Genomic DNA, 22,911 nt, shown 5'->3' on the forward strand with positions numbered 1-22,911 from the left:
GTTTCTTATAACGATTAGCACTCAAGTGTGAAGAAGACGCTATTATAAATACGAAGGTGTACTTAGCGCAGCCACAGTTATGCTACTTCAGTAATATTATCTCTACAAAAAATACAAACTGGGTGAATTAAAACTTATCCACACGAGGATCGCAAGAGGAACACATTCCGAATAAAATAGACGTGCCTTGGCGCACAATTGAAATTTCCCCGAAAAATAGCGCTAAATCATTTGCGTTGTTCACCGTGTGCGCGGGCATTTGAGGCGCCTTTCCAACAATCTTTCGCTTATCACGAGTGATTTGTGTGCTATGCTTCAATAGCTATATTTTACACAGGCAACCCAGCATTATAATCCATCTTCTCGACGTACTTCGCTTTTTCGCCATATAATTGCTAACCCTATATGATAAACCTAAGAAGTTCTGGCAGATTATCTCAACGAACCACGACACTAATCACATTTGTTTTTCATGACAGTGACTACGTGCCCCTTCCAGACAATGAGTGTCCTTCATGCCTCAACGGATATTTTTCATCTATATTTAGTACTGAAGATCACAGTACATAACGCCCATCGACATTAATATCGACAGCCCCATTGTATCTCTTATAAACAATCTTAAGTTATCTAATTCTTGTGGCGTTGATGAGATTAATTTCAACATACTAAAGAACACCGTTATGACTTTATCAAAATACTATATCACATTCTCAGACACTCACTACCTTCAGGAGCGCTCCCGTCAGATTGGAAGACTGTGAAAGTAGTTATAATATTCAAAAACGGTGACAGAAACTCACCAGATAACTACCGGCCAATTTCGCTCACGTGTATTTCTTGGAAAATGCTCGAGCATATAATTACATCTCACATATACAACCATCTGGAATCAAACAACTTTTTTTTTCACTAATCAGCACGGGTTCAGGAAGGGTTTGTCATGTGAGAGACAGCTTTTAACATTCATGACTGACGTACATTTAGACATGGAGCATAATGTACAGATTGATAGCATATTCTTTGACTTTTCCTAGGCGTTTGATCGCGTAGCCCATTGCCGCCTGATTCCAAAGTTAACCGCACTAAGATTGGATTCACTGACACTAGCTTGGCTTCGGAACTTTCTTTACAATCGTTAACTTTACAATCGTTTATTTACAATCGTTAACAATTTTTCTTCGCCCCTTTCCTATGTCACTTCCGGCATCCCACAAATAGCGTTCATGGGCCGCTACTATTCTTAATATACATTAACGATCTTTCTAATAACTTAGCATCTCGAGTGCAAATATTCGCAGATGACTGCATTATTTACTGCCCTATAACCAGCCCCGATGACCACCTCATTCTTCAAAACAACCTTCATCTTATTTTGGATTGGTGTAACACTTGGTTAACAACTCTTAATTCGTCTAAATGCAAAGTAATGTCCTTCATTCCAAAACACTCAATCTCTTATTTCCAATATAACGTAATTAATAAGCCGATTTCTACAGCTACTTCCTACAAATACTTAGGCATTAATCTCGCACCAAGCCTTTCCTGGACCCATCACATTACTACTATATGTGCTAATGCTTCGAAATCACCGGGGTACTTACGCCGAAACCTACATAATTCGCCCTCTAACATCCGTAAGCTAGCTTATCAAGCGTTTGTTCGTCCCCAACTCGAATTTGCCTCTCCAATATGGTCACCCCATCATAACAACCTAATGAGCTTAATAGAATCAATTCAGAATAGGGTCGCCAGGTTTATCTCACGTAACTACACCTACAAGTTAAGCATATCACAAATAAAACTTGATATTTCACTTCAGCCACTAAGTACTCGGCGTGATTTTGCGCTCATGTCATTATTTCACAAGTACGTTCATGCGGATAGGAAATCTTCTTTACGGCTTCAAGTTGCGCCATTCACATCTCGCAGATTATATAATCACCTCAGCTTCACACGCATCTACGGGAACGCACATGCATTCAACTGGTCGACGCTTCCTCGTGCCATTCGATTGTGGAACGCTCTTCCTAATTTCATCGTGTCCGAACCTAATCCCGATAAATTCCGCCAGCTGATCAGTTAATATTACACCGCCTAACTTCAATAAAGTGCAAGATGCTTTTTCTTCTTTTTCCAGTTATGTGCTCTTTTTTTTATGAGCTCATAATTTTGCTTATTATTCTTGTATTTGTTTTAGCATTGTTTAGTATTCGTACTGGAGTGGCTACATGTTTTTTTTTTCATTCTTTATTGAAGGAACTGTATCGTTTGTCTTTTTCTAATTTGTACTTTACGGACCCAGTTATTTTGTACAATTATCTAATGCTCGTATAAGATGTGTATACATTTTTCCATTGTCTATTAATAATTTATGTCTATTATGTTTTGTTATATGCGCTATATACTGTTTTAATCCTACTGTAACGCCCCCCTTACACAATCCCTCATACGAGGCCTGTAAGGACATCTTTAAATAAATAAATAAATAAATAAATAAATAAATAAATAAATAAATAAATAAATTTCGTCCGCAGCTACCTACCATGGCGTCCTTCATATTTCCACATATAATGGCCATCGACCATTATATAATTCAAGCTGCACATTTTGATACGAGGCTACAATAGAGAGACTTGACTAAGTAGGAGCCACATTAGTTTTCAGTTAACGAATCGGAAGTTTTTGAGCCGACAGACTCAATAATGATATTATATTATATATATATATATATATATATATATATATATATATATATATATATATATTATTATATATATATTATATTATAATATAAATGTAATATTATGTGTGGTTCTGTGCAATCTAGTGTTGAGATTGTGACTTTCAAATACTGTGTTTAGCATGGCTTGGAAACTTATCCCACTTTTCAGTATGTTTGTTTATCTGTGTCTTTTTAAATCTGTATTTAATCTCTTTCACACCAATCTGGGCAGTGGGGTAGTCCAAGATCCAGTGTGTAACGTCAGGCTGCGGCGTTGAGGGAACAGGTTACCTTCAAGTGAACTTGTGTCGCTGAAAGTGTGACGGTAGGTGCCACTCATTAATGAACCTATTTCACCACAACTAGGCTGACTGGCTGGTCTAGCGGCTCCGTGCCTTGGTCCACACCCTGAGGTACTGGTGGCCAGCAGTTCTTACGTACATTCATCTTTCTGCCGGCCTTGTGGACCTGGTGGGCAGTTCTTCACTCGACCTGCTGTCTTGCTGCCCGCCCAGTAGACCTGGTCATGACCTGCTATTTTGCAGCCTGGTGCATTGTTATTCGCGCTGTGGACCTAGCAGCCAGTTCTCATAGCAGCCTGGTGCCTTACTTGCCGCACTGCAGAGCTTGGGGCCAGCTGTTCTAGAAGCCTGGTAACTTGCCTGACCTGTGGACCAGGTGCCTGTCTGTTTTAGCGACCTGGTATGATGCTGGCCGCTTGGCGTACCTGGTGGCAAGATCTTCTAGCGGCCTGCTGCCTTGCTGCCTTGCTGCCCGATCTGCCGATCTTGTGGCTAGCTGTTCTAGCGACCTGGTACGTTCTTGTCCACTCTATAGTGGTGATGGATAGTTGTATGAGAGTCCTGGTGATTCTCTACCCACCTTGTTTAAGGGGTTACGAGGTCTTCTAATGGCCTGGTGTCTTACTTCCTGCCATGCGGACCAATTGGACGGCAGTTCTGGCGGACCGGTGTGTTGCTGCTTGCCCTGCGGAGCAAGTCCATGGCAGTTCTGGCGGCGCGACGTCTTGCTGCTTGCCCTGCGGACCAAGTCGATAGCAGTTCTGGCGGCCTGGTGTCTTTCATCTTCCCCCACGTACCAAGTGGAAGGCAGCTCGGCCGTCCCGGTGTCTTGCTGCTTGACCTACAGATCATGTGGATGTCAGTTCTGGTGGTCTGGTGTCTTGCTGCTTGCTCGGCTGATCTGCTGGCCAGCTGTTCTAGCAAGCTGGTATGCTGCTGCTCAAAAGATAGGCCGCGCGGTATAAAATCACAGGTTAAATTTGTTTCTTTCTATCACAATTCCTTCATAAAAACCGCTAATTGGGTGAGCTGTCGAGTTAGCATTTTCGAAATTACTGTCTGTGTTGATTTTGTTCCTTTGTTTGATTTGCGATTCTCTTGCATTTCAACTTCGCCATCGTTGCTATAACAGGCGATGTAGGCAGCACCAATTTCATGGCTTGCTTTCGCCTAAGTTACCATTTTTCCATTGTTGACTGTGCCTGATGTTGCACGCAAAAGTGCTCATATGCTTACATGAATAGCTATAGCTTATACCGTCTGAACTAAACTCACGCTTCTTTTTGAAGGCACCACAAAGTTGCTGAAAGGATCCTGGCTCCTAGTTTATGCCTGTGGCTCTTGGTTCAAGCGATGCCGGGACGGACAGTCAGGCACAGTTTCGCTTTCCAGCAGATGAGGTGAGCAGAATCTTTGCAAGTGCTTTGAAGTAATTACGCTCTGTCAATTTTTGCGGTAGAACCTCTGCGAGAGGTGCAACGGTTAGACAAGTGCACTACAGCTGCTTTTCAGTGCAGCACGTCGCTGAATTTGATGTCGATGCGTTGAGAAGATAACCTCTTGATTCATTTTTGTAGAATGTAATTGAAACCTTGATCATAGCGTATTCGGGAATCGCTGCTGGCAGCTCTTTAATTGGCGATATTTAAATTTGGTTTCTTGTTGATTTTTGTCGTGGCACCATCAGCGGAAAGAATTCAGAATCGCAATACGCCAAGAACAAATCGCCCATGCTCGCATATATTTGAGGCGCAGCTTTTTTTTTTTTTTCAGAAGCCACATACCACTTACGGTGATCTGTAGAATAGTTTATTTTATACAATGCAACGCGTAATAATTGATGCCCTGTTTATGTACAGCCTTCACCTCGTACATTTTCTTATATTTCTGAATTGAAACTTTCAGAAGGTTTTTAGAAATGAAGCCACAAAATCAGGTGGGTGCACTGTGTGACACATCTGCATAGCGATGTCACGAGGACGAAGGCAACTCGTTGTGCTTGTCGAGGGATCAGTGCTGATGACAAGTGTGTGGACAGAGAAGCAAGTCATATTCCTCAAAGGCGCATCCGGGACATATTCGAGGCAGTTGTAGCCTTAATAAAGCGCGATTCGACAGTTTTTCCTATACGGCCACATAGGGCCATTCACGCTTTGTTGTTGCAGCTGAGTGATTATGTATCTGAGAATATTTGGAGACAGACCTCACCATTATTGTAAAGAATCTCTTCTGCGTACGTCAGGGCACCTGGGTGAAATGAGAAACAATTGCGTTTCCGTTGCCCGTGCTGAATTATTAGTGAGACTACAATTCTGTTTCAGCCCGTACCGGTGTTCTTTTGGGACCGTCTTTGAATCTTGTGTTTGTGTGCAGTGTAGATATTGTGCCTTATGTTCACTTCTGAACTTTCTCACTTCTCTTGCCACTTCATTGTTTAGGAGCTCAAGTGTACACCAGTGATTTTGTTGCCTTCTTTTCTCAATCTATAATAACGCTACAACTATTACTGCTACTACTAATAACAATCAGCGCCAGCGAAATTCTGAGCACAGCGACAAGATTACGACACAGTGACGTCGGTGACATGACGACTTAACTGATGTCGCAGGAAAAAGTATCAACTCAACATGTATCGCGCGTGCGTTGTTATTAACGATGATGCTTATTAAACAGCACCAGTGGCGATAGAAGCAGGGTGCGCTGTACAATGCTTATGGTTGCAACTCCTAAGTAAATATGATTAAACTCGGAGCGCGAAATACTGGGACACAAGTTCGGGCACAAGAAAAGACAGGACACGGCACTATTTTCAACTGAAAGTTTATTGCCAAGGTTGTATAACTTATAAACCCGACATGTCCCACGTCTTCGAACGTCATCAAACGTCATAAAAAGAGAATTCAACCATCCTTCCATACCAACTCGCTCTTTATTCGCTTTTGTTCTAAGTAGTTTTTTTTTTGTTTGCCTGTTCTGCAAGTTTTGTGGTTAGTCTGTGGTGAATGGTCAGTGGTCGGGCTTGACAAGGAAAACGTTCGTGCGTTCGTTCGTTCATCGTTCGTTAATTTGTTTGTTACTTCGATTCGCTCATTACTTAAGTCGTTTCGTAGTTGAATTCATTAGTTCGTAATTTCTTTAGTGCGCTGTTTCTGGCGTTCGTATATTGGATCGTTGAATCGCTCGTTAGCTCAGTTAGTGTGTTTGTTCTCTCGTTGGTTAGTTTGTTCTTTCTTTCATTAATTTGTTTTGGCTATTGGCTATTGCAAAAGAGAGACCTTAAAGAATTGAAAAATTATAGGCCCATTAGCTTACTCCCAGTATTATGTAAAATATTTACAAAAATAATATCTAATAGAATAAGGGCAGCACTGGATTTAGTCAGCCAAGGTAACAGGCTGGCTTCAGGAAGGGATGCTCTACAATGAATCACATCCATGCATTAATCAGGTCATCGAGAAATCCGCAGAGTACAATAAGCCTCTCTTTATGGCTTTCATAGATTACGAAAATGCATTTGATTCAGTAGAGATACCAGCAGTCAGAGGCATTACGTAATCAAGGAGTACAGACCGCTTACGTAAATACCCTGGAAAATATCTAGAGAGATTCCACAGCCACCTTGATTCTACACAAGAAAAGTGCGACGATACCTATACAGAAAGGGGTCAGACAAGGAGAGACAATCTCTCAAATGCTATTCACTGCATGCTTGGAAGAAGTATTCAATCTGTTAAAATGGGGGGGGAGGAGTATTCGCGCCACCGACGTCATAGCCACCATGACAACGTCATGTCGCCATCATCTTGTGAACTTGTGGCTGTCGTGCTCAGCATGTCGATGTCGTCGCCCCCTACGTGTCATTGCCGCCAAACTCTTGTCGTTGTTTCCCTGTCTCGTCGCGCTCATGACGGTGTCCCAGCCAAGCGTCGTGGCACTCATCAGCGCTGCGGCTGTGTCGTCGTTTCGCCGCGTTAGTCTTCTTGACGTCATCACAATATTCGTGTTGTCGCTGGCCCCATGCCTGTGTTCATCTCTTGCCGTACTTCAATGGCGTTTTCATCCTTCATGTTGTGTTGTCGACGTCGTCGTTCCACTGCCTTCTCATCGTATCGCTCTCTCTCTCTCTCTCTTGCGCACGCAATTACAGAGACAATGAAGCATCTGGTAACACGGTGTGGAGCAATTAAGGGTGCGAGATAGGCAGGCAGGCAGGCACGCGGCTAGTTACATAGTGGGGGATGGCGTTACCATAACTTAAGCCACCTAAAAAGTGCCGTAACAGCAGCTTTTATATTCGCAGTTCATTACTACATACATAAGCATATTAAAGCGAAGCTTTCTTTGCCTACCCTCCCGGATTCGCTTGGCTGCTGCTTCTGGTTCGATCGGTACGCTGGCGCATATATTTGTGGATATAAGTGTGCGAAGGTTATATATGAGTGAGTCCTAGTATACCAGAAAACGGACTGTTTAACCCCTGTGTACTGACCGGCAAAGCGGTGCCAGTGCGTGCCTGTTCTGAGTAATTTAAAGAAGTAGATATCTACATAAAACAATGCTATATAATTATCATAAGTATCTCTGAAGAGCAGACATCCTCATCAATTAGGACGTCATAATCAATTGATTCTTTAGTGCACGTGACTTCCTTTGAAGTAGCCTTTATAGTATGGGCCACTGAGTGTGTGTGATTTCTTGACCAATCCTCTTGACGCTTGCAATAACGCTTAGATACGACAAACTGCTCGCAAACGACAAGCGCTATGTTCATGGCGGTATTTTTGCAGCGTGAAACACTGTAGTGCCGAAATCAAAGATGAAGAACATAATGGTTAATGGAAGGACAAACACGACCGCTTGTGTTTTCTTTTTCGCAATCCTTTTGTGCTGCAAAAATCACGCCATAAACTTAGACCAACTCGGCCGAATCGCTATTCTTATCCAAGTGCTATGATGCTGAATCTAAGTGCGTTTCAGGAAAATTGCCAAATGACCAACGCGAAGGAAACGTAGTTCCTGTAGGTCATTTGACAGAGTAGCGAGAGGCGAAGTGGACAGTCTTCACAGCGCCATGAATGTTGTACCTTTACTAACATTACAAGCGTGCTGAACCAATTTTATTCTTTGTCTTCAGCAATTGATACTTGCTCTCCCTTTATTATCGTCTCTATCCAGTATAACCGAGAAACGCAAAACAGTCAACTTGCTACATAAGTACCATTTTCATCTCATAGGTCAAAGATTTTTTTTAGATTTATGTTTCGTTTCTTCATTTTGGCAAGTGGTAACGCAACCGACTAGGGATTTCTCTAATGTCTCGAACACTACCGACGCAGTACTGAATCTAACCTTTTTTTCAAAGATTACTTTCCGTCTGCTTTTAAGTGACCATTCGGTTATTTATTTTAGCATTAGTTCAAGCCTTCCAACAATAACAGCAACAAATTAAGATTATCGACAATAAGAAAGGGAACTTCGAAACCATCAATGACCAGTTTTGTGCGTTTGTTCACGACCATTCTGTTCAATTTAATTGGGACACTTTTGCCGGCAATGTAAATGAACTAATGATCAAATATGTTCCCAGCCGTACTATAATTTCCAACTCGCAAGCATTCTGGTATACCACGTATATCAAACGATTTCGTCAAAGAATAAAGCGCATTTACCACTCAGCCAAGCTGTCCTCGAGTCTTTGTCGTTGGAAGGCATGCAAGGCAGTTTCTAATGACTACATTGAAGCGTTAAAATATCCAAAAACGTAATTTTATTACTGTTACTCTGCCATGAATTTTTAAATCTAGTATTAAAATATTTTTAAAGTAATTAGTCCTTTTTCTAATAACTTAACCTTATTAGGCGTCTCTTCTGTTAAGCCATTTCCCAAAAGTGATTCCGCAACTCACTTTGACGAAGTATTGTAACTATGATTATTCAGTTATTTTTGCTGCGACTGTTGGTATATCAGATGTTGCTAACCTTATCGACAAACCCTATTACGGTTCTTCACCTGGGTTCCACAATATTAAGACTTCCGCCTACAGTTTTGTTACACTAGCAAAAATTTTGGACAGTCACTCGATACAGGCGTTGTACCTGATAAACGGAAGGTAGTGAATGTTGTCCCCCTCCAGAAATCTGGTAACCGAAATTTAGCAACTACTGCCCATTTCGCTTAGAAGCATATCTTGCAATCTGTTAGAAGACAGTGTGTTGAAAACCCAATCGATATTTTTTTCATACGTCAGTCTTTTTTCAATTGCACAGCATGCCTTCAGGAAATACTAACGCAAGACTTAAGTGGTAATTTTTAACAATAAAATGTGTCGCATTTCGTTCATTCATGACACGCTTAACGCCTTTTTTATTTTTTGAAAGCACTAGTTAAGATGTCACATTGTTTTAATTCACAATATAAGCCACTTGAATGCTCGTACTGACGTTCTAAAATGGATAGAATGTTTTCTACTTAATCGCTTGCACTACGTTGCTGGTTACGGTTAAAATTTATCGATATGTTGTGTTGACTAAGGTGTGCTGCAAGTGTTAGTTCACTGTGCCTTGTGTTTCGTAACATACATGAACAGCCTTATTTGATTAGTATGCTCCAACATTCGCCTGTTGGCTGATGAGTGTGGAATTTTTAGAGAAATTATTCGCGATTCTAATACTAGACGTTAAAATTTAAACTTTCACATTCTCGAGCGGGCGCTTGCAGCTGTGACCGCCGCTGCTTAAGCGTCATCGTCAAGACGACTCATGCAGTGTACCTGTTTATAGCTGCTACTTTTTTTCCTGTCACAGCAATTAAATTGTCAGGTCACTATCACATAGTCACTTCGCCATCGACTTGTAAGCTTGTGGTTGTCGCGCTCAGCATGTCGGTGTCCCCATCATTCTATTGTCGCTATGCCATGTCGTCGTCGTCGCTTCGATATCTCGTCGTCGTCGTTTTTCTATCTTAGTCGGACCACTATAATGCTCATATCATCGCTGTCATGTTGGTGACCTAGTCAAGCTTTGTCGTCTTCGCAACACGATCGTTGTGCTCACGTTATGCTTGTCACCATGACGCCCTCGTTCTTTTTTATCGTGCTTCAAAGGCCGTTTTCGTCGTCGAAGTCTTCCTCGTGCCAACGTCTTCCGATTGTCTATTTTTCTCTGTTTTTCACAGATACACGCACTCAAAATGTCTCGCCTTACAAAGAGGCTGAAGCATCTGGTTACAATATTCAGAGCTATTAATTATTATGCGAAATGGTAAGGCATGCGGCTACCCGCACAGGGCAGTGTAGCAGACCTACAATGTGGGTCACATAAATAGCGTAGCAGCGGCAGCGGTAATGTTCATTCGACAAGTTGCGCAACTAGTTAGATATATATGTGTTTAAAGCTATCGATGGGGGCGAAATGCGAAAACACCCGTGTGCTTAGATTTAGGTGCACGTTAAAGAACCCCAGGTGGTCAAAATTTCCGGAGTCCTCCACTACGGCGTGCCTCATAATCAGAAAGTGGTTTTGGCACGTAAAACCCCAGATATTATTATTATTATTGTTTAAAGCTACGTTACCTTTGCCTTCACTCCCGGGATTGGCGTGGCTGTGACTGCTCGGTCATTCAATGCCGTGGCAGATATATTTGTGGGTATATGTATGCGGAAGTGGTGCGTTTCACGTGCCAGTAGCAGCAAAAGGTCTTAATCAACTCCTATATGCTGACCGGCAAAGTACTGTCAGTACACACAACTTTGGTGCAATCAAAATAAAATTCTACGTATAGCCTTAACACATAATTCTGCGCGTATCTCAGAAGTACGCAGACGGGCCTTAATGAATGAGCGCATTATAATGAATTCGTTTTCTTTGAATTAGACATATCGTAGGTCCCACAGGCTGCGAGCCAATCCTTGGCCAATCCTCCAGTATGGGCATGTGCCACTGCGATATAAGAGCTACACAATCCTTAATGTATCTCATTGGAATTATTCCTTCGACAAGCGACATAACTCGTCTATGTCCTTGTGGCATCACTACGTAGGTGTCTGGCACTGTGTATCTGCGCGATTCAGTGTTTGAACTTTACATAGCGCGTGAACTGTATTAGAGATGTAACCTTTGTGGCGGATAAATGTAAACATTTTATGGGATTACATGGCGCGCAGGATGAATGTAAACAGAATGGTACGCAAAGCCGATAGTTATGTCCTTGTGGCATCACTACGTAGGTGTCTGGCACTGTGTATCTGCCCGATTGAGTGTTTGAACTTTACATAGCTCGTGAACTGTATTAGAGATGTAACCTTTGTGGCGGATAAATGCAAACATTTTATGGGATCACATGGCGCGCAGGATGAAAGTAAACAGAATGGTACGCAAAGCCGATAGTTATGTCCTTGTGGCATCACTATGTAGGTGTCTGGCACTGTATCTGCCGGATTGAGTGTTTGAACTTTACATAGCTCGTGAACTGTATTAGAGATGTAACCTTTGTGGCGGATAAAAGTAAGCATTTTATGGGATTACATGGCGCGCAGGATGAAAGTAAACAGAATGGTACGCAAAGCCGATAGTTATGTCCTTGTGGCATCACTATGTAGGTGTCTGGCACTGTGTATCTGCCCGATTGAGTGTTTGAACTTTACATAGCTCGTGAACTGTATTAGAGATGTAGTCTTTGTGGCGCATAAAAGTAAGCATTTTATGGGATTACATGGCGCGCAGGATGAAAGTAAACAGAATGGTACGCAAAGCCGATAGTTATCTCCTTGTGGCATCACTACGTAGGTGTCTGGCACTGTGTATCTGCCCGATTGAGTGTTTGAACTTTACATAGCTCGTGAACTGTATTAGAAATGTAACCTTTGTGGCGGATAAATGTAAACATTTTATGGGATTACATGGCGCGCAGGATGAAAGTAAACAGAATGGTACGCAAAGCCGATAGTTATGTCCTTGTGGCATCACTACGTAGGTGTCTGGCGCTGTGTATCTGCCCGATTGAGTGTTTGAACTTTACATAGCTCGTGAACTGTATTAGAAATGTAACCTTTGTGGCGGATAAATGTAAACATTTTATGGGATTACATGGCGCGCAGGATGAAAGTAAACAGAATGGTACGCAAAGCCGATAGTTATGTCCTTGTGGCATCACTACGTAGGTGTCTGGCGCTGTGTATCTGCCCGATTGAGTGTTTGAACTTTACATAGCTCGTGAACTGTATTAGAGATGTAACCTTTGTGGCGGATAAATGCAAACATTTTATGGGATCACATGGCGCGCAGGATGAAAGTAAACAGAATGGTACGCAAAGCCGATAGTTATGTCCTTGTGGCATCACTATGTAGGTGTCTGGCACTGTATCTGCCGGATTGAGTGTTTGAACTTTACATAGCTCGTGAACTGTATTAGAGATGTAACCTTTGTGGCGGATAAAAGTAAGCATTTTATGGGATTACATGGCGCGCACGATGAAAGTAAACAGAATGGTACGCAAAGCCGATAGTTGTACAGGATTTGATTACGCGCCATGATTCTTATAGATTCCAACGTATGCGTAGTATGCGTATAATTTTGCTTTCAGGTGACATGCATAAGGCATTTCGAAGTGATAATTGGGGCCAACTGGTACGTTGCTGGTTGTACAACAGCGTGGCATGCAGGAAACGATTCTACTTCGAACCATATAATGAGATCTTGTATTGGATTACTTGAGCGCTTTTTTCCGTCGACTTCGTTTTTTCCTGTGTTCGGCCTTTTGTTTGTGCAACTCTTCCTAACATACGCATCCACCAACTTGCCCAGCAAAAAGTTCCAAATTACATTTTTTATGCCTTGTTGATTATTGATCAGTCAATTACTTATAGGCTGCACCATTTCAGACAGAGCCATCTGTTGATATGCAGGGCAAGCATTTATTCTCCACTCTTTGCTTTGCGACTCCAGAAACTACGTTCTTCATCATTATAATACATTTATGTCCACTTGTGGACCGAAGGCCTCTCCCTGCGATCACGAAATACACCTGTGCTTCTCCAGCCAATTCCAACTCGCGCCTGCGAATTCCCTCATTTCATCGCCCCACCTAGTCTTTTGCCGTCGTCACTGCGCGTAGGGTAGCCAACCAGACCCTTGACTGGTTAACATCCCTGCCTTCCTATATTACTCTCTCTCTCTCGACTGTGCTTCCCTTCTCTTGGCACCCATTCTGTAACCTTAATGGTCCACCGGCTATATAACTAACGTATTATATGGCCTGCCCAGCTGCATTTTTTCACTTAGTGTCAATTAGGATATCGGCTGTCCCCCATGCTCTCTGATCCATGCCACTCTCTTCCTGTTTCTTAACGTTACGCATAACATTCTTCGTCCCCTCGATCTTTGCTCGGTCCTTAGCTTGTTCTCGTGCTGCTTTGTCAATGTCCAAGTTTCTGCTACATATGTTAGCGCCGATAAAATATTCACTGATTGTACACTTTTCCTTTCAATGATAATGGTAAGCTTCCGGTCAGTATCTGACAATGTGTGCCGTCGTACGCGCTCCAACCCATATTTATTGTTCTGTAAGTTTCCTTCTCATGATCAGGGTCCCCTATGATTGACTAACTAAGTAAACGTACTTCTTCACAGGCTCATGTGGCTGACTGGCGATCCTGAACTCCTGTTTCCTTGCCAGGCTATTGATCATTATCTTTGTCTTCGGCATTTCAATCTTCAACCCTACTCTTAATCTCTCTCTGTCAAGGTCCTTAATCATAAGTTGCAACTCGTCCCCATCGTTGCTGAACAGGTGAATGTCGTCTACAAACCGAAAGTTGCTGAGATATTCGCCGTGGATACTCACTCTTGAGCCTTTCCAGTGTAATAGCTTTAATACTTCTTCCAACCATGCGGTAATAGCACTGCAGATATTGTGTCTCCCTGCCTAACCTCTTTCTTTATAGGTATCTTTCTACTTATAGAGAATCAAGATAGCTGTGGAATCTTTGTATATATTTCCCGTGATATTCATGAATTCCTCCTGTACTCCTTGATTACATAATGCCTCAATGTCTGCTGGTATCTCTACTGAATCAAAGTCTTTTTCATAATCTATGAAAGCCACATAGAGATGTGGACTATACTCTGCAGGTTTCTCGATTACCTGATTGATGACATGGATGTGATCCATTGTAGAGTATTCCTTCCTAAAGCCAGCCTTTCTCTTGGTTGACTGAAGTCAAGTGTTGCTCCTATTGGAAATTATTGGATACTAATCCAGGAAACTACGTTATATCCTACTTCATTCTTGACTCCTTGTTCCTACATTGAGTGAAGCGAAGCCAGAGCTGTCGCGACAGTGAGACAGACGAACGTATAGAAATTTATCTTGGTGCTATCCAATGCTTGGTTCTCCTAATGAAATTTTGTGAACGCCCCATCACTTTAAAGCTCTTTGATGAGAAACTTTTACTTCGGCTTGTTGGTAATTAGATAGCGATAAGGATAATGCAAAAATTGACGAATGCGAGCGAAGCACGCAAACCAAGTGCAATCTTGTGACAACATAATTCAAGTATAGGAGATATATAATTTCATGTTATTCATTCCGATATATCACAACTTCTTATGCGACAGAGCAACTAATTTCACTCTCGAGTATCACAATACACATATGTATCCTTTCATCTCAAGTATTTGTCGCTCTTACTGGTTATTGCCCAAACTGACCTCGTCGGCTCGTCTGGTTGCCCAATGCATCTCATAGCATTTGTCGGCGAATTCGAACATAAAAAAGAAGCTTAGTAAAGAAAAATAGGAGGCCAACCCCAATGAAAGAAAATATAGCAGTCACCACAATCAGCATACTTATGTTGTCTCCCAGCGATTTCCATAACCCTTGACTGGTGCCAGCCCATTGAGTTTTAAGCCTGTCATCGTTCTAATTTTATCACACCAACTAATTGTCTGCCGTCCTCGAGCTTCCCTGCAGTTGGCACGTATTCTGTAACAGTAACGTACTTCCCGTTATCAACCCTACGCGTTACACGGCCCACCCAGCTCAATCTTTTCCTCTTAATGTCAATTAGAATATTGGCTACCCTGTTTGCTCTTTCATCCACATCGCTGTCTACCATCTCTGAACGTTACTTCTAACATTTTCTTCTCAGGGTTATTTGTTAATCCGCGTGTGTCTGCCCCATATTTTTGTACCTGCAGAATGCAATTGTTGTACACTGTTCAATGGTAACGGTAAGCTGCCGGTCATGATTTCTTAATGCGTACGGCGTAGGATCCAACCGTTTATATTTTCCTGCAAGCTCCCTTGCCATGATCAGATACCATAGCTAGAATATCAAACATTACCTTTGTCTTATGCATTATAATATTCAACCTTACTTTTACTTTGTTAACTGTCATACACAGCAGCCGTAGTTCATCTTACGAATTCCCATAGTCGAAAACATAGTCGAAAAAAAAAAGCATATTGCACAGGGTAACGGTACACGCGTTATAATTTCTGTACAACTAATCTGATAAGGTTATAACCAAGAATTGATCCTTCTTGCAAAGCTCATTACAAGAACCGCATTCTTGACGTGCCATGGGCGGAAGGTGAAATCTAATATTCGACAATCTTCCATCGGGCATCACGTAGGCAGATCTGCCAGCTACGTGAAGCAAAGTTCGAATGAGCATGAGCGAAATGCAAGAACAATGTGATGTTGGTGTCCGGCTTCCAGACATACAGTCATTGCCGAAATTTCAAACAAATGCCCAACCTGCTTATACGTAATCAGGTTAGGCGAGATAGGTGCTTGAGGTAAAACTATGACCGTAGGGTTTGTAATCTCTTAGCACACACACACACATACACACACACATATATATATATATATATATATATATATATATATATATATATATATATATACACACACACACACGACGGAGAGTGTTCAAGCTCGTGATCTTTGCGCAGTGCCCAGAACGCTGTCGGCCGTATACTTCAATGAGTGCTGTGCCGAATCTCCCGAAAGTGAGATATCTCCGTAAGAGATCGCACAAAGTAAGGCCCGTGCTTTTGCAAGTTGAAACAAGCGAAAAAAATTAAAGAACCTACTACCAATTGCTAGCACAAACTGGGCTTATCCTGTCGTTTTTGTTGCTAGATAGCGCCTGACGCAGTCATGGCAGGATGCAAACGCCAAAGTGGCGATGTCTTTCTCTCCCCAGTAAGATGCGTTGGATGCCATAGGGAGTAACACTACGCGGGAGTACTCAGCACTGTTGATGACTTTAATTTTCTGTGAGATCATGGTGGCTTTGGACGTTGTTCATAATACAACTCCGAGGTTTTCGTGTGCCTACCTTGGTTTCAGTGTTGCTCAAATACACGTGCGAAGTCTTTCTTTTTTCAACGGTACCTCGAACGAACGACACGAGACCGACCTGGTGTGGCACGGACAACTGTGGCCTTTCTTGCGTCGTCACAAGGTCCCGAGTGGGACGTAGCATGGTGGCCTGACATAAGAGCCAGCCAAGGTGAGCTCATCTTTTCGCTCTGCAAAGGAAATTGCCAAAAAGACAGTTACACGCACTATAAGTTCGAGTACGGCAACGTTTCTTATAACTCTTAGCAATGAAGCGTAAGCAAGACGTTATAATAAACATCCATAATTAAAGCAGCCACTGTGATCCCACCTGACTGATTTTATGACAAAAAGAAAATTGAATTTGGAAAGTTGGAAGCTATTCAGTGCATCATCGTATGGAGAAGACGGTAGGAATAGTAGACGTTCGTTGCGAACAATTGTAGCATCATAGCAAAATAGCGGTAGAGTATTTGTGTTCACAGTATGCATTTGATGCTGCTTTCCAACAAACTTTCATTTATCAGGCATTATTCGTGTGCGCAGCAGTAATGACTACATATTCACTCCAGCATCCCAACACCGAAATCTGTCTTGTCGACACACTTCGCTTTGGTGTCCTATAATTGCTGGTACAAATTCGTCCGGAGTTTTACACATTGACGTCTCTCAGAATTCCCGAGACACCTTGTAATATAAAACCTCCCGATTTAAAGCTACAGTAAAAGAAAGCACAGTTCGCTTTTCCAGGTTTCTTCCTGATTGATAGCGACGCAAGCCCATTCGGCGTAAATCTGCTGTCCATACTTGCCACTGGCCACTAAAATAGGATATTTTAATTCAAGCGAAGCTCCTAGGTTCCCGTTCCTGCGTTCAGGGTCGGCGTTCCTCGGTGTAACGCAGCGAACGAGCACAATGAAGGATGAAAGAGCGAACTTGGAGTCCAAGGGGGATGAGAGATGGCTATAGCGAATAGAGCGCGAGGAGGAAAGCGGAGGAAGAGGGTATGGCGAAAGCGTGAGAAATGTGTAGTGCTGTGCAAGGCAGGCTCTGCCACGACGACCACAACGAGATGGCGCCGTCGTCTGGCATCCGGTGAGCGCGTCCACCGATACCATATATGGAAACAAAGCACTGCATGAGTGGAGGTCTGTCTGCGGCGGCTGCTATGAATTGAGCCTACGCGTGAACCACGCGCTGCCTCTTGCGATCTCTTGTTTAGCAAAGAAGTCGTGCCACACTTCGCTCAATTTGGAACGTGCCGCACGAGACTGTCCGCTCAGGCCGAAATATCTCGAAATGAATACACGTATACAGCTGCGCTCAAATTTCCCATTAGGTAGTATCGCAATCGTCGGTGACTTTTTTAAACGAGACTGCGTGTTCGTGGTGAGACTGGACTAACTTAACTTTTAAGTTACCGACTCGGTAGTTAAAAAGCCCACCGACTGAAACTCAATACTGATATTCTTCTAAATAACAACACAGTACTAAGCCTACAACAAGAATATTGCAGTTATGTGTACTGTAGCGTGTTGCAATTGTAATACCGCATTAGTGCGGTTTGCATTCTTTGGGAAATTCGCCCAGGTTGCGATACGTTTGTTCATATGTTGGTTTTTTAATCCCCATAATGCTGTTTCACGCCAATAATGTGTAGAGCATAGCGTTGCTGTGCCGAGGGTACAGAGATTGTTACGAACTTTCAAGCCTACTTGTCTCGCTGAGTTTGTGACGGTATCTGCCAATATTCAATGAATTTCTTTTACGCCATCTTGATTTACAGTTTACGTATTTGCCACTATAGGTATGCGCCACTCTTTAATAAACCTTTTTCGCGCCAACTAAGATCGCTAGGCTGTTCTAGCGGCCCATTGTCTTGGTCCCTGCCTTGCGGACCTGGTGGCCAGCTCTTCAATTGTCCTGGTGTCTTGCTATCCCCTCTTCAGACATGGTGACCACATATTTTGTTGAGATATAGTGTATTGTTAGTCATGCTGTGGATCCTGTGGCCAATTGTTTTATCGTCCTGGCATGTTGCTGCCCGGCCTGTGGACCTGGTGGCCACTTCTAACAGCCTAGCATCTTGCTGCCCGTACTGCAGACTGCCGTACTGAGGACTGGCCAGCTGGTCTAGTGGCTTGGCATCAAGCTGGTCGCTCTGTACACCTTATGGCACGATCTTCTAGCAGCCTGTTGCCTTGCTACGTGGCCTGCGGACCTTGTGGCTAGCTGTCCTAGAGATCTGGTACGTTCCTGTCCGCACTACAGACCAGATAGTCAGTTATGACGCTCTTTGGCCACACCTTGCCCTTGCACCATTAAACATCAAATATTCATTCTGATAGTCAGTTATGTTAGAGGCTTGGTGACTCTCTGTTTAGCCTGCAGTCGTGGTGGCCAGGTGTTCTAACGGCCTGGTATCTTGCTACCTAACTTGCCCACCAAGTGTATGGCAGTTCTGGCGGTCTGGTGTCTTGCTGCGTTGACTGCCGACCTGGTAGCCATCAGTTATAGCGGCCTGGTGTGCTGCTGATTAGAAGTTCGCCACCAAGGCATAAAGCCACAGCAGGCAATAATCTGCTTCTTTCTATCACAATTTCTTCATAAACACGGCTGGTTAAGCGAGTTCGTATTCAAAGGAACGTCTGTACTGCCTTAGTTCCTTTCTTTGATTTAGGCCGTTTCCTTGCATTTAAACGTCGCCTTCGCTGCCATAACAGGCGGTGTATACAGAAAGCACTAATATTGCGGCTTGCTTTCGCCTAGGCTACCATTTTTCATTGTCGAGTGTGCCTGATTTCGCACGCGAGGGTGCTTATCGTGCTTATCTGCTTTCGTGAATAGCTTTAGATTATACCATCAGAATGAAACTCGCGCTGCTTTTCTAAAGGCACAACAGATGACTGAAGGGATACTGGCTGCTAGTTTACACCCGTGGCTCTTCGTTCAAGCGATGCAGGGACGGACAGCCAGGCAAAGTTTAGCTTCCCAGACAAGGTGAAAACAGTCAGCAAGTATTTTGAAGTAATTACGCTCTGTCAGTTATTGGTGTAGAAGCCATACTCAACGCGCTTTCCGCTGCTTCATGCTGTAACCACTTTCTTTTTTTGCCTGTTATGTAGGCGCGTCAGTGGTTAGACAAGTGTACTACAGCTGCTTTTCAGTGCAGCACGCCGCTGAATTTGATGTTGACGCGTTGAAAAAATAACCTGTTGGCTTGTTTTTTTGCAGAACGCAATTAAACTTGCTGATAATGTATTCGGAGATTACTTAACTCCTGACAGCTTCATGTTTGCCTGCGTTTCAGCTTGTTGTTGATTTATGTCGCGGCACCATCAGCTTGAAAAAAAAATTTGGAATCAATATACCCCAAGAACCAGGTTTTGCAGAACGAAAAATCACACCGCTGTCCGTCGCACATGTTCGAACATATTAGAAGCGAATCTTTTATATTTAAAGCCACGTACCATTAACGCTTATGTGCAGGATTGTTTCTTACGCTATGCAACGAGTGAATTGATGCACCGTTTTTGCACAACTTTCACCTCGTATAATTTTTAATTTTTACATTTCTGAATTGCAGGTTTCAGAAGGTGTTAAGAAATACAACCACAAATTCAGGTGAATGCACTGTGTGACACATCTACGTAAGCAGGACGAAGGACGAAGGTGTAGAACAATGACAGCGTGTCATGCTTGTCGAGGGAAGAGGGCTGATAACAGGTCGGTGGACAGAGAAGTAAGACACGTATCACACGTATTCGGGACGTATTCGAGGCAGTTGTAATCGTGATAAAGCACGCTTCGGCATATTCGCGTAGGCAGTCACACAGGGCCATTTACGCCTTGTTGTTGCCGTTGCATGCTTATGTCTCTGAGAATGTTTGAAGAGCGACCTTACCTTTATGAGAAGGAATTCTATGTAGATCCGCGCAGCTTGGTAAAGTGAGTAACGATCGTGTTTGCTTTGTCCATGCTGAATTATTTGTGAGACAAGTGCACAGTACACCATTCTGTTTCGGCCCGCACCTGTTTTCTTTGGCGACGATCCTTGAAGCTTGTGTTCATGTGCAGTGCACATATTTTGCCTTATGCTGACATCTGAACTTTGTTTTCACTTCTCTTGCCACGCCATTCTTTAAAAGTTAAAGTGGAGCCTAGAGATCTTGTTGCATTCTTTTAACAATGTATAATAATGCCACAACTATTACTACTACTAGTAATAATAACCAGCGCCAGCGACATTCTGAGCACAACGGCAAGATTACGACACAACAATGGTGATATGACGACGTGATTGAGGCTATGTCGTCGGGGACATGAATACTTATGTGACAGGAAGAAGTAGCAACTTCTAAGTGAATAATTTTCTTGCCTCTTCAACGAGTTTTTCTGGTTAGTCTGTGGTAAATGGTCAGTGGAAGGACTCGACAAGGAAAATAATCGTTCTTTCGGTAGGTAATGTGTTTGTTAGTTCATTTTGTTCGCTCGCTATGTAGTTTGTTAGTTCAGATCCTTCGTTCTTGAAGTAGTTTTGTAGTTCAATTCATTAGTTCCTATATTCTTCACTCTTTCAGTCGTTCATAAATTGGGTCGTTGAATCGTTCGTTCGGTCGATGGTTAGTGTCTTGCTTCTTTCGTTGGTTGGTTTGTTTGTTCGTGCGTTTATTTGTTTGGGTTATTGGCTTGCATTGGTAATCATGGTCGGCGGTTTCTGCACAGTCTTTTTCCTGCCAAACAACCCAAGCAGTCACGCCAACGTCATAGCCACCATCACGTGGTCATCATATCGCCACCGTCGTCTTGTGAACTTTTAATTGTCGTGCTCAGCATTTCGATGGGCTCAGCACATATTTAAGGGAGCCCGCCCTTCGTTTAAAATAAACATAAACATTGTTTAAAATAGTTACCTCGGGTTACTGAGAAGCATAGCTGATAACTGCCTTGTGTCAGTTTAAGGCACACACAGATTTTTTTTGTTGACAGCGGCAGTAGTTATTTCGCACGCATTCATAACTTCGCAAAAACATTTGCCAGACCCCTTCCCCCATTTTCGCTAAATTTGATCTAGGTGGCGTTTGTTGTTTTAACGGCGAAGTGGGCTAAATTATACGCCTTCGCAAAACACTCGTACCAGTCCGGAGCGCTTGCCTATGTAAGTTATTGTAAAATGCACAATAAACCCACGAACTGTCTGCACATTACCCATTACCTTGCTCTTACTTTCACCGAGAAGAAAAACGGCACACCCTCACTATTACGGAGGACAGTGGGCGAGCATCTTATCACTGATCAAAAACACTGTAGGGAGGAAGATAGAATAATTTTTTCAAGGTTCCAAATAAAATCAGTTGCACTAACATTTCGGTTTGCATTGCACGTAAGGTACCCGTCATTTGTGGTGAATAGGGTCATTGTGTGACGCAGTTCTTCCCGGGCATTCAGAAACGTAGTTAAAAACGAGAGCGTGACATATGGAAACTTCTTGTAAATAATTCTTTTTTTTTGCATAAGTGGTTTTTGATCCACACGTATTTAACTTCAAACACCAATTTTACATACTAGTCCGGCTATTAGTGCTAGCTTTGATCTTGCTGATATTTGTATTTATGCATCTGCTGCGTGCAAAATTTTGCTCTGCTGTTAATGCTTGTTATATATTCTCTGGAACGTTCTGTCACGCTATTTATTCCAAACGCCGCAGTAAGCCCACATATCACAAACTCTGCCTATGCATTAGCCATAACATGTTCCTTGTTTTAACTAAATCTGGAAAAGTTGCCTTGTTTTAGTTCGACGAGTACGTCGAACGAACCAATTGCAAACTTGGTATGGCACATGAAAGTAACGAACAACAAAATGCAGGTTCAGCAATTCATACCAATTATTTTTTTTGAAAACTAGGAAAACGAAAGTTTCGCCACGCACTGAACTGAACTAACTTAGCCAAATTTGGAGTTGGTGCCTTGTGCAGTTGTCTTGCTACATTGGTAAATATAGCGAACGGTGGCAGTAGGACGCTCTGAAACGCTTTGATTAGTACCTTTTTACGTATGTTGAAATTAGGCTATAAAGATAAAAAATTGAGCCTTCATCGCTCAGGAAACGCTTTCTGCTTCAACAAAACACAAGCACTGTTCTTCGCATAGTTCGCCAAAGCGGGCACGGCGGCGTGTGGTTTTGAGTATGCGCTGTCGGCTGAGTCTAGCAGCGCCTAGGAATCGCTGTGCGCATGCGCGGCCGTAGTAGCTACCCTTGTGCAGATCACGTGAAGGGAACGCTCGCACGTCCGCTGCAAGGCGCTTTTTTTTTTCTTTCATTCAATGCAGTTCGCAGTTAGCTTATCCAGTGGGTGGACAGTGGGGATAGCTCTGGTATCGGCAATACAGCGGCGCCGTGACCCTGGTAGCCACAGGAAACTTCAGTATCTTTTGCACATGGGGCTTTATCTCTTCAACCTACGAAGTAATTAAGGAAACCGATGCAATAATCTGCTAAAACAAAGAGTGTTTTGAGCTGGTTTCTCTTTCG

The sequence above is a fragment of the Dermacentor variabilis genome, chromosome 10, assembly GCF_050947875.1.
Source record: "Dermacentor variabilis isolate Ectoservices chromosome 10, ASM5094787v1, whole genome shotgun sequence".
NCBI classification, from domain to species: domain Eukaryota; kingdom Metazoa; phylum Arthropoda; class Arachnida; order Ixodida; family Ixodidae; genus Dermacentor; species Dermacentor variabilis.